Below are 15,663 nucleotides of genomic sequence, written 5' to 3'. Positions count from 1 at the left end.
CCAATGTGGCCCAATTCAAACAGTGGCTGAAAATTAAAAGTTACCCTCCTCAAGCACAAGACAAGCACACAGTGCATTCTTCAGTTTCAAAATTTATAAAACCAACCACGCCGTTTATTGGCGTTGAAAACAAAACTCTATTTACCAAGGTACCCAACATCTATTCATTTATTAGCAGTTCAGTCTGCTCCTTACGTCAAGAACAGTGTTTAGTCTTCAGTTCCAAGCTGCAGCAGAACTGAGATTCTGAAGGACCTTTTTCCTGCCGACATATGATGCTGTATTACACCCAGTTTGTGGATCAATGTTAATTACTATATAACCAGCCAGTTACATCAAGAGGAAACATATAGTTATGGAGATCAGTCCGGTTGTCAGTGGATTTATTTTAGATTCCACAAACAACTGTTTTCCTGTGCAAATAATTCAACATTTTCATGATTCATGATTCCACTTTCTTTCTTCAAGGGAAACAGGTGAGTAATTTATGAACTCAGGACACTGCTAAAAACTTTAGCCTTTACTATCTGGGCAATAATCTAGCAGAACAGATTGCCCGACATGTAGAAACAAGAAGATTAACATTCTATCAGTTTCTATGATAAGCAGGTGATCTGCTTCGCCAGGTTACTGCCCGGAGTTGGAGGCTGTGGAGGCTGAAGATAATAACTTCCATAAAGTTTTGGTATAGAAGCCAGTTTTAACGTGCAGACAAAATGTTAACCTGTCGGTTTTCATTTAAGGGTCACATTTGAATTACAAGCCTGAATTCCTTGTCAGCCACAAAGGTTGCGGGCCCTTTGTCTGGTAGTGACCTCTGCCCACCCACTCCTGTTTCACTGACCTGAGATCATTTCCTAGGGTCGGAGTAACTTAGGTATTGAGGCGGGAGGAATGAAGTGGGGTTCATTTTTAATGGTTGCTGATTCCCCTGCCTTGGGTGGAGAGGATGATGGGATTGACCATGACCTCTCGGCTGGTGTGCTGCATGAAGAGAAGGAAAGCATCATAAGGTTTTAAAGCCCAGTAGCTGATTACTTAAGTAGATGTAAAATTGCTCCCCCTCTGCCCCTGCCCTTAGCAACGTGGGATGCTGGAATTACACCAATAGTTTGGCCCATTCTTTTGCATGAGAGCTGGTATCATGAAACTGTCAGAATGTTGCAAGAACCCCACTGGTTTGTTAATGTCTTTGAGGGAAGGAAACCTGCCATCCTCACCCGGTCTGGTCTCTGAGTGACTCTGGTCTCAAACTGATTGGATTGACTCTTAACTCCCCTCTGAGGTCACTCAGTTGTAACAGAACCTCGGGCAACAAGGGATGGGCAATGAATGCCGATCAAGCATCGACACTTACCACCCGAGGATGAATAATTAAAAAAAAGATGAAGTGAGTATTGTCAAGCTGAGACTGAATCATTGTTTTATTTTATTTTTTTTTTTGGTGAAAAATGGTTTATTAATCACATTTTCCTTAAAGTACTATGTTTATTTGCCCTTCTTTGCTGTTGCACTGCGCCCTCTCCTGTGATGACAATACAGGCAGATTAGCATAGGCGGCTGTGACTCTTTGCACTCGCATTTGATCAGTGATGTTCAAAGAGACATCATTAGTGGCCACTTATTATCTCCCTAGTTACACACAAACTACAGAGCTCGATTTGCAACACAAATCACTTGTAGCAATGTTAACTCTGGGTGTCAGGAGGGCACTGACCTAGCAAGTCAGTATCTAATTCGTTTACATTCAAGCTGTGCCAGGTATACTTCACTCCCCAAACTCACAATGGTACTTACATCAGCATTAATGCTTTGTCTCTGCAGCAGAAACTACAGCAGACAGCTCTGTAAAATATACAAAAGGAGAAATTACTGTCACCGGGTGAAAATCCTGGAACTGCCTCCCTAACAGTATTGTGGGTGAACCTGCACCACAGGGACTGCAGCGGTTCAAGAAGGCAGCTCACCACCACCTTCTCAAGGACAATTAGGGATGGCCAATAAATGCTGGCCTAGCCAGTGATGCCCACATCCCATGATTTAATTTTTAAAAATTAGGACTTAAAATAAATGAGCCCAGTTACATAGAATTACATGGAATTTTATAGCACAGAAACTAGGAATTTGCTTGTGTTTATGCTCCACAAGAGCCTCCTCTCACTCGATTTACTTTATGCAACCCTTTCAACACGTCCTTCCATTCCGTTCTCCATTATGTATTTATTTAGCATCCTCCTAATTGCATCTGTGCTATTCAACTCAACTGCTTCACGTGATATCAAGCTCCACATCCTCACCACTTTCTGAGCATTTATCTAAGTGGAATTGTATTTAAACTGTGGAATTTCCCAGGAATAAACTACCTCTCCTTATAATGATAATAATAATAATAATATACCTCTCCTTTAAGTCTGGGAGCTGCACTCCATGGGGTTGGATTTTTACCTCCTCTAGCAGGTGGGAAAGGGCGATATTGCAATTACAACAGCAGCAAACCATCTTCTTCTGCCCCGTTCCTACCAACATTCGGGTCACTGTCAGTCTGACTGGGGCCTTGAACTCCAGGTGGGGATGTTGTCAGTTCATGAGTGTCAGGATTCATGGTATTAATAGGACTCTGATGACACTTTGAAATACTGGAGCTCCTCCTGGTCAAATTAAAAGTCCTTCCTCTAGATATCTGACCCTGGTGGACCCTCCCTTGTGATCATCTCATTGAACCCTAGATCTCTCTACTCATTCGCACCTTTTGGAGTCCTTCCATTAAGTCTAGACTCCTGTTCCGATTTTTCTCCCTACATGTACTACTTCACAATTCACCGCCTTAAATTTCGTCTGCAACCCCATCTGGTCACTCTGTCACTTCGATATGTGTCTATCTTAACATTTATACAATCTCCTCAATGTTTGGCTAGCCCCCCGCTATTGTATCATTGACAAACGTTTAGAATGTACTTCCTATACCTAACCCTATGTACATTGTTACGATCCTGTTAGGAACAGTTGACGTTTAAAAAATAAAATGAAACACCCAGCAATCAATTGACAGAAGCACATCACAGAACTTCATGCTTGCAAACAAAAGCAAACTTTATTGTACATATTAAAAAAATTAAACAAAACAAGCGCTACTAACTTAACATAAAGACTAATGTTATAAAGTCAGTTTTACTTTTGCTTCCTCCCCACCCCACCAAGTGTTCCCTTATCTTAAAAAATCTTGAAGGCTCATTCAGTTTTCCTGGGACTAACTCAAAGGTATATCAGAGATCTCTGCAATTCACTCTGATTTCTCCTCAGGCTTCCAACTATTCTCCAAGGTACAAGATTTCATCGGGGACCTTCCATCAGATTTTGGCTAAGTGGCCCTCCAACTTTCCTTTAAAAGCTCACCACTCTAGATTCCACAGCTCAAACACGGGCCTCCCTGAGATTCCTGCACAGCGGCTGTAAACATTAGAAAACACCCTCGCTTTCTAACAGCAGGTTGCTATGGTTTCAAAATGCAACCAAGAGATTCCAGAACTCCAACTGTACAAGGTTAACTGTGTTTCACTGAGAGGATTATACTGGATGATTCTTTTCCTTTAGCTTCTAGCAAAACAAATTTTCCAGTGTTTTTTCCCCTCACTAACTTTGTCTTATATTGAATACCAGCTCCCAATCATAAGCTGAGTCATGAACGATAGATCTAGCATTTACTCTACCTCAGGTGTAGGCCTGGCTTTATCTCTCAGCTTCCAAGGAGCTACAAGCTACATAAGACCCAAAGCGGACACAATCTTTTAGCTGCTTTCCAAACATCAACCACTCTTGCCTGTTGGCTATGCACTGACCAAATTCACAGAGATAAACTCAAAACAAAATATCTAACTATCTCTGTGGCAATGTGGCACACAAGGCCTGTTCCCAGATAAAAATGCCAGTTAACTACATTTTAATACTAAAGCTTTCCTTAATTCTGGGAAAACACATGAATAACTTATATCTAAATAACTGCAGACATCATGCCAACAGTTCTTTACTAAGTAAGCCCATCTATTGTATTATGACTCTCGCCCTTTCACAAGTTAGCTTTTTCATTGTAATTATCTGAAGTCTGTGTGGTTTGCCAGCCTCGAGATGTATACTAGGTTTTTTTTCCCACAGAACTTACATTTAAAAATTCAATCTCTAAAACTAAAAAGTTGTACCTCTAAAACATATGTCCTATGATATTTAGGCATACGCAACATCAAGAACAAACAAAGAACAAAGAGCAAAGAAAAGTACAGCACAGGAACAGGCCCTTTGGCCCTCCAAGCCTGCGCCGATCATATTGCCCGTCAACTTAAACATTTTGCACTTCCGGGGTCCGTCTATTCCCATCCTATTCATGTATTTGTCAAGCTGCCTCTTAAACACCACTATTGTACCTGCTTCCACCACCTCCTCTGGCAGCGAATTCCAGACACTCACTACCCTCTGTGTAAAAAACTTGCCCTGCACATCTCCTCTATAGTTTTCTCCTCTCACCTTAGATCTAAAACCTGGACCAAACACTGATCTCTGGCTACATTCCCAACTAAATATTGGGAAGACAATACCCATTATCTTTAGTTCCTGCCACAAGGACCGTTGCTGAAGCACTCTCTCCCAGCCACTGTCTGAGGCTGTACAAATGCTTTGTAACCTTGGTGTCCTATTTGACCCTAAGATGAGCTTCTGACCCCACATACTCCTAATATACTCTGCAACACCAAAGCTACCTCCATCTCAGTAAAGTTAATCATCTCTGCTCTCACTTCAACTCAACTGTTGCTCATCTGTTCCCCAGGCCAACTTCCCCTCTTGAAACATTCATAAGCTTGCATTCATCCCAAACCATGCTGCCCATATTCTAAGTTGCAGTCCCAATCACCTGCTACTCTTCTCTTTGTTGACCTGATCTAACAATGCCTCAACTTACAAATTCTCATCCTTGTTTTCTAATCCTTCCATGGCTTTGGCCCTCCTTATTTCTGTAAGCCTCTTCAGCCTTAAAACCCTCAGATTTTTGCACTCCTCCAATTCTGGTCTCTTGACCATCCCTAATTTTCATCACTCCACCATTGGCAGCTGCTTAGGCCGTAACCTCTGGAATCCCTCCCCCCCCCCCTCCCCCCCCCCCCCCCAAACATCTTTACTGTTCCCTCCTTCTTTAAGAAGTTCCTTAAATCCTATCACCTTCATCAAGTTTTTTGTCATCTGTGCTAATGTACATTATATCTACAGCAATCTCTTTGTCTATCCAATCAATCAGTTTTTTAAAGAACTACAATAGTTTTTGTCCCAAGCACAATAGGCCGACTGGTCTCCTTGTGTGCTGTCTAATTCTATAATTCTATGAACATAACTCTAATTATCTAAACTTAGAATTGACCCAACCTGCAGTTGATTTCAGCAATCTTAGCATGAATTTTAAGCTCAGCAGTGAAGGAACAGCACTTGCTGACAGTTACCCACAAAGCTTTGACTGACTTTAGATTGGAGACTTCCTTTAATCTGGAGTAAGTTCCAGCATGGTGCCCACTACAGTGGGTCCATGGCATGAACAAGGTCAGGCCCTTATCCAATTAGATTGAAAATACGTCATTGACCACGTAAATTCTAAACCAGGAAGTATAAAACAGGTAATATAAATTACGTTTAAATAGCCTACAGAGTCATACAATAGAATCATGGAATCATTACAGCACAGAAGAACATCATTTGGCCTATCATATCCACGCTGACTCTCCTAAGAAGCCAGTTAATGCATCGTCACTCCCCTGTCCTCTGCCCACATCCCTTCACATTCCTCCTTTTCAGGTATTTAGAAAATGTAGAAAGGTTTACAGCTCAGAAGGAGGCCACTCTGCCCATTGCGTCTGCGCTGGCTGAAAAATGAGCCCTCCAGCCTAATCCCATTTTCCAGCACGTGGTCCATAGCCCTGGAGGTTACGGGACTTCAGGTGCCTCTCTAGACAACTTTTAAATTAATTTTCCAAAATTCCCTAGATCCACGGAATGTTCCATTAGATTGGAAAGTAGCAAATATAACTCCTTTATTCAAAAAGAGAGGGAGACAGAAAGTAGGAAACTATAGGCCAGTTAGCCTAGCATCTGCTATAGGGAAAATGTTAGAAGCTATTATTAAAGATGTTATAGCAGGGCACTTAGGAAAACTCAAGGCAATCAGGCAGAGTCAACATGGCTTTGTGAAAGGGAAACCATGTTTAACCAATTTATTAGAATTCTTTGAAGGAGTCACAGGTGCTGTGTATGAAGGGGAAATGGTGGATGTACTGTATTTAGATTTCCAGAAGGAATTTGATAAGGTTATTGCAGAAAATAAAATGCATGGTGTAGGCAGTAACATTTCGGCATGGATGGAAGATTGGCTGTCTAACAAGAAACAGACAGTTGGCATAAATGGGTCTTTTTCTGGTTGGCAGGGTGTGATGAGCGGTGTGCCACAGGGATCAGGGCTAGGGCCTCAACTGTTTACAATTTATATAAATGACTTGCATGAAGGGGCCGAAGGAATGGTTGCTAAATTTGCTGATGACACAAGGGTAGGTAGGAAAGTAAGTGGTGAAGAGGACATAAGGAGGCTACAAAGGGATGTAGATAAGTTAAGTGAATGGGCAAAGATCTGGCAAATGGAATATAATGTGGGCAAATGTGAAATTGTCTATTTTGGCAGGAAGGAAAAAAGAACATATTATCTAAATGTTGAGTGATTGCAGAGCTCTGAGATTCAGAGTGAACTGGGTGTCCTAGTGCATGCATCACAAAAGGTTAGTATGCAGGTACAACAGGTAATTAGGAAAGCTAATTATTGTGAGGGGAATTGATTACAAAAGCAGGGAGGTTATGCTTCAGTTGTACGGGTCACTGGTAAGACCACACCTGGAGTATTGTATACAGTATTGGTCTCCTTATTTAAGGAAAAATGTAAATACGTTAGAAACAGTTCAGAGAAGGCTTACTAAACTAATACCAGGAATGGATCCCGAAGGGCCATGAAGGCTCGAAACGTTAACTGATTTCTTCTCCGCCGATGCTGCCAGACCTGCTGAGTTTTTCCAGGTAATTCTGTTTTTGTTTTGGATTTCCAGCATCCGCAGTAGCTTTTAGCTTTTTGTTTTTATCCAGGAATGGATGGGTTGTCTTATGAGGAAAGGTTGGACAGGTTAGGCTTGTATCCTCTGGGGCTTAGAAGGGTAAGAGGGGATTTGATGGAAACCTTTAAGATTCTGAGGGGTCTTGACAGAATGTATGCAGAGATGATGTTTCCTTTTGTGGGAGAATCTAGAACTAGGGGTTACTGTTTAAAACGAAGGTGTTGCCTATTTAAGACAGAGATGAGGAGATTTTTTTTTCTCTCAGAGGGTTGTGAGTCTTTGGAACTCTCTTCCTCAAAAGGCAGTGGAAGCAGAGCCTTTGAATATTTTTAAGGCAGAGCTAGATAGATGCTTGATAAGCAAGGGGTGAAAGGTTATCGGGAGTAGGCAGTAATGTGTGGTTGAGGTTACAATCTGATCGACCATAATGTTATTGAATGGCAGAGCAGGTTCAAAGGGCCGAGTGGCCTATTCCTGCTCCTAGTTTGTATGTCTGTATGTTTTATGTATGTACTTGAGGGTTTCTACTACCCTTTCAGGCAGTGAGTTCCAGACCCCTATCACTCTCTGGGTGAATAATGTTTTCTCCTCTCCCCTCTAATCCTTCTACCAATCACATTAAACCTATGCCTCCTGGTCTGACCTCTCTGCTAAGGGAAATAGGCCCTTCCCATCCACTCTATCCAGGTGCTTCACAACCTTGTACACCTCAATCAAGTCTCCCCTCAGTCTCCTCTGTTCTTAGGAAAACAACCCCAGCCTATCCAATCTTTCCTCATAGCTGCAATTTTACAGTCCTGGCAACATCTTTGTAAATCTCCTCTGTACCCTTTCTAATGCAATTACATCCTTTCTGTAATGAGGTGATCAGAACTGCCCACAGTACTCAAGTTGTAGCTGAACTAGTGTTTTATATATCGCCATCATAACCTCCCCACTCTTATATGCTACACCTCAACTAATGGAGGAAGGGGAGGCAATGGCATAGTGGTGTTGCTGCTGGACTAATAATCCAGAGACCTAGGGCTCTGAGGACATGGCAGATGATGGGATTGAGTTCAATATAAGTCTAATGATGACCATTGTTGATTGTTGTAAGAACACATTTGATTCACTAATGTCCCTTAGGGAAGGAAATCTGCCATCCTTACCTGGTCTGGCCTACATGTGACTCCATGTGGTTGACCCTTAAATGCCCTCAGGACAAGGGCAATTTGGAATGGGCAATAAATGCTGGCTGAGCCAGCAATGCCCACATCCAATGAATAAAAAGAAAAGTGCCCTCTTAACCACCTTATCGACCTGTCCTGCTACCTTCAGGGAACAGTGGACATGCACTGCAAGGTTTGTTGCTTCTTCTATTCCTCTCAGTATCCTCCCATTTATTGTGTAATCATTTCCCTTGTTTGACATCCCCAAATGCATCATCAACTCACACTTCTCTGGTTGAATTCCATTTGCCACTTTTCTGCCCACCTGACCCGTCCATTGATATTTCCTTGCAGTCTACAGCTTCCCTCCTCCATGTGGCCAATTTTTGTGTTATCTGCAAACATGGCCCCTACATTTAAGTCCAAATCACTAATATATACCACAAAAAGCAGGAGACCTTCTACTGAGCCCTGTTGAACCCCACTGGGAGCAACCTTCCAGTCACAAAACATTCGACAACCATTGCCCTTTGTTTCCTGCCACTGAGCCAATTTTGTATCCAGCTTTCTACATTCTCCTGGATCCCATGGGTTTTTATTTTTTCAATCAGTCTGCCATGTGAGATCTTGTCAGAAGCCTTGCTAAAACCCTGTAGACCACATCAACAGCACTACCCTCATCAATCCTCCTTGTTACCTCCTCAAAAATTTCAATCAAGTTAGTCAGACATGACCTTCCTTTAACAAATCCATGCTGACAGATGGGGAAATGAGACTGAGAAAGACAGATGGGATTAAGGGAGAGAGATAAAGGAGACAGAAAAAGTGAAAAAAGAAATTGGCCGGAATTTTCCATGAATTGCACTAAGTGTGGTGGCAGGCGTGACAAAAGATGCTTTTCCCCACCAGCTGCAAGGGCAGGTTTTTGCGCCGTATCATCCCTTTCCTGCCTCATTAATTATGCAGCCCCCAGAAACACATCGTCTCACTGATGGATGGCCTCTGAATCACCCGCTATGCCATTACCTCACCATTTCCTCACCCCGGGTGCCAAATCTAAACTGCGGCTGATCACAATTCTCAATGCTCACAGCCCAGGACTGCTCCAGTGAAGACATGCACCCGAAAGACAAGAAGAGTTCAGGGACCAGTCCCTGGAATGCCTTTTGGAGGCCTGCCATGGTGTCCCCTACCCCTGCTCTTGCCACAGGAGGTCCAGCAATCTCACCACCCTGGCTTGGGAGGTAGTGGCAGTGGCAGTGCTGGTCAGTGCCAATGCTGCACAGAAGAGGTTGGCCATCCAGTGCATAAACAGGGTGAATGTTCTCATCCGTGCTACCAAGGTAATGTAACCATCTCATCACTCTAAACTCACACACACAGTGAAGTGATGGAAGAGGTCATCAACAGTGCTATCAAACGGCACTTGCTTAGCAATAACCTGCTCACTGATGCTCAGTTTGGATTCTGCCAGGGCCATTCAGCTCCTGACCTCATTACAGCCTTGGTTCAAACATGGACAAAAGAGCTGAACTCCTGGGGTGAGGTGAGAGTGACTATCCTTGACATCAAGGCTGCATTGACCGAATGGCATCAAGGAGCTCTAGCAAAACTGGTGTCAATGGGAATCAGATGAAAAACTCTCCACTGGTTGGAGTCACACCGAGCACAATGGAAGATGGTTGCCGTTGTTGGAAGTCAGTCATCTCAGCTCCAGGACATCACTGCAGGAGTTCCTCAGGGTAGTGTCCTTGGCCCAACCATCTTCAGTTGTTTCACCAATGACCTTCCTTCCATCATAAGGTCAGAAGTGGAGAGGTTCACTGATGATTGCACAAAGTTCAGCAACATTCATGACTCCTCAGATACTGAAGCAGCCCATGTCGAAATGCAGCAAGACCTGGACAATATCCAGGTTTGGGCTGACAAGTGTCAAGTAACATTCATGCCACACAAGTACCAGGCAATGACCATCTCCAACAAGAGAGAATCTAGCCATTGCCCCTTGATGTTCAATAGTATTACCATTACTGAATCCCCTACAATCAACATATTGGGGGTTACCATTGACCAGAAACTGAATTGGACTAGATAAATGCTGTGGCTGCAAGACTAGGTTAGAGGCTAGGAATCGTGTGACAATTAACTCAACTCCTGACTTCCCAAAGCCTGTCCACCATCTACAAAGCACAAGTCAGGAGTGTGATGGAATACTCCCCACTTGCCTGGATGAGTGCAGATCTAACAGCACTCAAGATGCTTGAAACCATCCAGGACAAAGCAGCCCACTTGATTGGCATCACATCCACAAACATTCACTCCCTCCACCACCGACACTTAGTAACAGCAGTGTGTACCATCTACAAGATGCACTGCAGGAATTCACCAAGGCTCCTTCAACAGCACCTTCCAAACCCTCAACCACTACCATCTAGAAGAACAAGGACAGCAGATAGATGGGAACACTACCACCTGGAAGTTCCCCTCCAAGACATTCACCATCCTGACTTGGAAACATATCGCCATTCTTTTACTGCCATTGGGTCAAAATCCTGGAATTCCCTTCCTAACAGCACTGTGGATGTATCTACACCACACGGACTGCAGCTGTTCAAGAAGGCAGTTCAACAACACCTTCTCAAGGGCAACTAGGGACGGGCAATAAATGCTAGCCCAGCCAGTGAAGCCCACATTCTTTGAATGAATAATAAAAAAGGATTTACTACTCTCTGTATAGTGCCATTGACATGAATAGTGAACATTCACATGAACTACCAGATCAGGTAAACAGGCTTCAGTCCAATATTTCGTACCAAGGATGGCACATTTGACAATGCAGCACTCCCTCAGCACCACATTTTAATGTCAGTCTTCGATGTTATGCTCAAGTCCTTGGTCCATGAACTGATAATATTCAAACTTGACAGAAAGCTACCAACTTCTCTCAGCAATAAATGCACTGTTCTTCTTTTGCTAATGACCAGATCATTAGCAAAAATTATTTTGGTTGCGGGATCGATATTGCATGCTGGAGGGAACTGTCCTGCTTTTCAAACTAATATCATCAGGTACTTTACATCTACCTGAGAGTGCATGTGGGATAGCAGTCTCATGCAAAAGACAATACCTCACCGGTACATCATTCCTTCAGTTCTGCACTAGAGTCTCAGCCAGGATTTTATGCTCAAGTCCCTCGAGTAGGATTTAAACCCACAACCTATTGAGACTCAGAGTTGAAGGAGCTAACACCTTTTTTAATATTCCTTCTTGGGATGTAGGCTTCATTGGCTCCGCCAGCATTTATTGCCCATCCCTAATTGCCCTTGAGAAGGTGGTGGTGAGCTGCGCTCTTGAACCGCTGCAGTCCATGTGATGTAGATACACCCTTTAGGGAGAAAGATCCAGGGTTTTGACCCAGCGACAGCCATGACCAACACAAATACAAGGAATAAGGAACTCTGCCATCTTGGGAGGTGCATTATTCATAGAAGTACCAGAGAAAGATTATTTTAATATCAATTAATTTTTCATTTGATTTCCTGGAGCTTTAGAATCAGAATCATAGAATGATGGTAGCACAGAAGGAGGCCATTTAGCCCATCATATCTGTGCTTGCTCTCTGCAAGAGCAAATCAGCTCATCCTACTTCTCTCACCGTTTTCCCTTAACCTAGCAGTGTTTTTTTTTTCCCTTTAGGTGCTTTCCAATTCCCTTTTGAAGGCCACGATTGACTCTATCTCCTCCACACTTTCAGGCAGCACATTCTAGATCCTGATCACTCACTGCATAAAACCATTTTTCTTCATGTTGCCATTGCTTCTCTTGCCAAATTGAAGTCCTCTGGTTCTTAACCCTCCTGTGCCAGCAGGAACAGTTTCTCCCTGTCTACTCTGTCTGGACCTCTCATGATTTTGAACAGGTCTATCAAATTTGCTCTTAACCTCCCCCAGCCTAAGGACAATTGCCCCAGCTTCCATGATTTATCCCGGTAACTGAAGTCTCTAACCCTTGGAACCATCTTTGTAAATATTTTCTGCACGCTCTCTAAAGCCTTCACATCCTTCCTAAAGTCTGGTGCCCAGAATTGGACACGTTACTCCAGTTTAGACTAAGCCAATGTTTTATATAAGTTCATAATAACTTCCTAGCTTTCTCAACCTGCCCTGCCACCTTCAATGATTTGTACACATATTCTCCCAGGTCCTTGTGTGCCTGCACACTCTTATTGCCCTTCATTTTATAATGCCTTTTCTCATTCTTCATACCAAAATTTACCACTTCATCTGCCATGGGCTCACCCATTCCACCAGTCTGTTGGCACAGAAGGAGGCCATTCGGCCCATCATATCTGCACCGGCTCTCCAAATGAGCATTATGACCTAGTGCCATTGCCCTGCCTTTTCCCCGTACCCCTGCACATTGTTTCTATTCAAATAATCATCTAATGCCCTCTTGAATGCTTCAGTTGAACTTGCCTCCACCACACTTCCAGGCAGTGTATTCCAGACACAAACCATTTGTTGTGTGAAAATGTTTTATCTTCCGTCACATTTGCTTCTTTTGCGAATCACTTTAAATCTGTGCCCTCTTATTCTTGATCCTTTTATGAGTGGGAACAGCTTCTCCCTATATACTCTGTCCAGCCCCCTCATGATTTTGAACATCTCCATCAAACCTCCTCTTAGCCTTCTTGTCTCGAAGGTGAACAGTCCTAATCTCTCCAATCTATCCTCATAACTGAAGTTTCTCATCCTTGGAACCATTCTTGTAAACCTCTTCTGCACTCTCTCCAATGTGTTCACATCCTTCTTATAATGTGGTGCCCAGAACTGCACACAATACTCCAGCTGAGGTCTAACGAGTGTCTTTTATAAATTCAGCATAACCTCCTTGCTCTTGTACTCTATGCCCCTATTAATGAAGCCCAGGATATTATATGCTTTATTAATTGCTCTCTCCACCTGTCCTGCCACCTTCAATAATCTATGCACATATACATCCAAGTCTTTCTGCTCCTGCAGCCCCCTTCAAAATTTCACCCTTTTTTAAATTGTCTGTCCATGTTCTTCCTACCAAAATGCATCACCTCACACTTCTCCGCATTGAACTTCAACTGCCACCTATCTGCCCACTCCACCGACTTGTCAATGTCCTTTTGAAGCTCTACATTGTCCTCCTCGCAGTTTACAACACTCCCAAACTTCGTATCATCCTCTTGAATTCTGTCACTATCCCCAGATTTTACAATGCTTCCAAATCTTGTGTCATCTGCAAATTTTGAAATTTGAACCCAAGCCTAGGTCATCAACATGTATCAAGAAAAACAGGGGTCCTAATACCAATCACGGGGAAACCCCACTATATACTTTCCTCCGGTCTGAAAAACAACCGTTCATCACTACGCTCCTGTCATCAGCCTAATTTGTATCCATGCTGCCACTGTCCCTTTTATTCCATGGACTTCAACTTATCCAGACAAGCCTGTTATGTGACACTTTATCAAACGGTTTTTGGAAGCCCATGTACACCACATCAACCATATTAGCCTCATCAACCCTCTCTGCTGCTTCATTAAAGAAGTCAATCAAATTAGCTAAACACAATTTGACCTGAACAAACCCATACTAACTTTCCTGAATTAATGAGCCCACAGTGACTGTTAATTCTGTCCCGGCTTATTGTTTCTAAAGGTTTTCACACTAGCGAGCTTAAATTAATTGCTCTGTATTTGCCTTGTGTATCCTTGCACCCTTTTTTGAACAAGGGTACAACATTTACAAACTCCTGTCCTCTAGCACAAGCCCTGTAGCTAAGGAAAATTGGAAGATTATGGCCAGTGTCACTGCAATTTCCATCCTTATTTCCCTCAGGATCCTTGGATGCACCTCATTCAGTCATGGTGACTTATCAACTGTAAGTACAGCCAGTCTTTCTAATAGCTTGTTAGTCCATCCAGTACCTCAACTGCCTCCTCTTTTACTGTATGACTCAGCAATATCTTCTTTCTTGGTAAAGTCTGATGCAAAGAACTCAGTACCATCAAACCAAAGAAAAATTATGGTGCAGAAAGAGGCCATCGTGTCTGCTCCAACCAAAAAAGAGAAGAATAGAAACAAGCTGCTAATTTTAATCCCACTTTCCAGTACCTGGTCTGTAGCCTTGCAGGTTACAACACTCCTGGTGTAGATCCAGGCACCTTTTAAATGAGTTGAGCGTTTCAGCCTCAACCACCAACTTAGGCAGTGAATTCCAGGCACCCACCACCCTCTGGGTGTAAAAGTTTTTCCTCATGTCTCCTCTAATTCTTCCAACAATCACTTTAAATCTGCCACCCCTGGTAATTGACCCCTCAACTAGAAGAAACAGGTCTTTCCTGTCTACCCTATCTAGACCCCTCATAATTTTGTACACCTCAATTAGATGACCCTTCACCTTCTCTGTTCCAAGGTAAACAACCCAATCTATCCAATCTTTCCTCATAGCTGCAATTTTTAAGCCCTGGCAACATTCTTGTAAATCTCCTCTGCACTCCCTCCAGAGCAATTATGTCCATCCCGTAATGTGGTGATTTGTACACGAGGTTCCAGCTGTGGCCTAATCAGCATTTTATACGGTTCCGTCATTACATCCCTGCTTTTGTATTCAATACCTCGTCCAATAAAGGAGAACATTCCATATGCTTTCTTTACCACCCTATCCACCTGTCCTGCCACATTAGCTATGTTCCCTGCCTCTATGCATATGTTCCCTTCCTAGTCGCTAATCAGCCCCAGCCCTCCTCTGACTAGGACTTTGCTATTTATATGGCTATCGAAGACTAGAGTTTAGATGGGCACTGTCTCCATGAAAGCCATTTGGTTGAACGTTTCCAGTTTTGTTTCCATACATTGTGTGGCCCATTTTCCACCCTACCTCACGTCACATTATTTCCAGAGGTGGTGTCCTAATGTAAATGGGGTCAGCTGTTCATACCTTCCTCAATAACACGGAGTAAAAAAAAATCCAGAGGGGAGGAAAATTCTCATTTTAAACATTGACTGGGAGAATAATAAGAGCACTTTGTACTTCATATTACCTGAAGTGGCTGATGATGGTGATGGTTGCAGACCATGGATTGCTGAATGCTTGCTTCAAATTCCTTGTCATTTTTGATGTAAATCAGTAACCAATGTAGCAAATAAAAAAGGAAGCATGAGGCAGTTCAGTGACCTGCCACATATTGCAGAGTTGTTGTTTCAATTGCGAGCGCCTCATATTTAATCTCTGCTGCCAGGAGAATTTAAATTGTTTACATACAGTTGAGGGTATGCTTGGCCTGTGTAAATATGAGGATGGAGAAAGGTAAACAGTGACTTTCAATGGCTTACCAGATTTCCCACAGAACT

The 15,663-nt window shown here is 43.0% G+C and overlaps 1 long non-coding RNA gene across 2 annotated transcripts in view; it reads right to left on the bottom strand.

Moving 5' to 3' along the window:
• LOC144692012 (uncharacterized) overlaps positions 1-15,417 on the bottom strand; it is a 223,137-nt gene extending 207,720 nt beyond the window's left edge. For both annotated transcript variants that reach the window (XR_013579270.1, XR_013579253.1), the window contains exons 1-2: positions 15,354-15,417; positions 845-984 (exon numbers count right to left, since the gene is read on the bottom strand). This is a non-coding gene — a long non-coding RNA (uncharacterized LOC144692012). The remainder of the gene's footprint in view (positions 1-844; positions 985-15,353) is intronic.
• Between the last annotated feature and the right edge of the window lie 246 nt (positions 15,418-15,663).

This window comes from Cetorhinus maximus, chromosome 1, assembly GCF_964194155.1.
Source record: "Cetorhinus maximus chromosome 1, sCetMax3.hap1.1, whole genome shotgun sequence".
In the NCBI taxonomy this organism is placed as follows: domain Eukaryota; kingdom Metazoa; phylum Chordata; class Chondrichthyes; order Lamniformes; family Cetorhinidae; genus Cetorhinus; species Cetorhinus maximus.
This window is presented reverse-complemented; position numbering and strand designations above follow the sequence as displayed.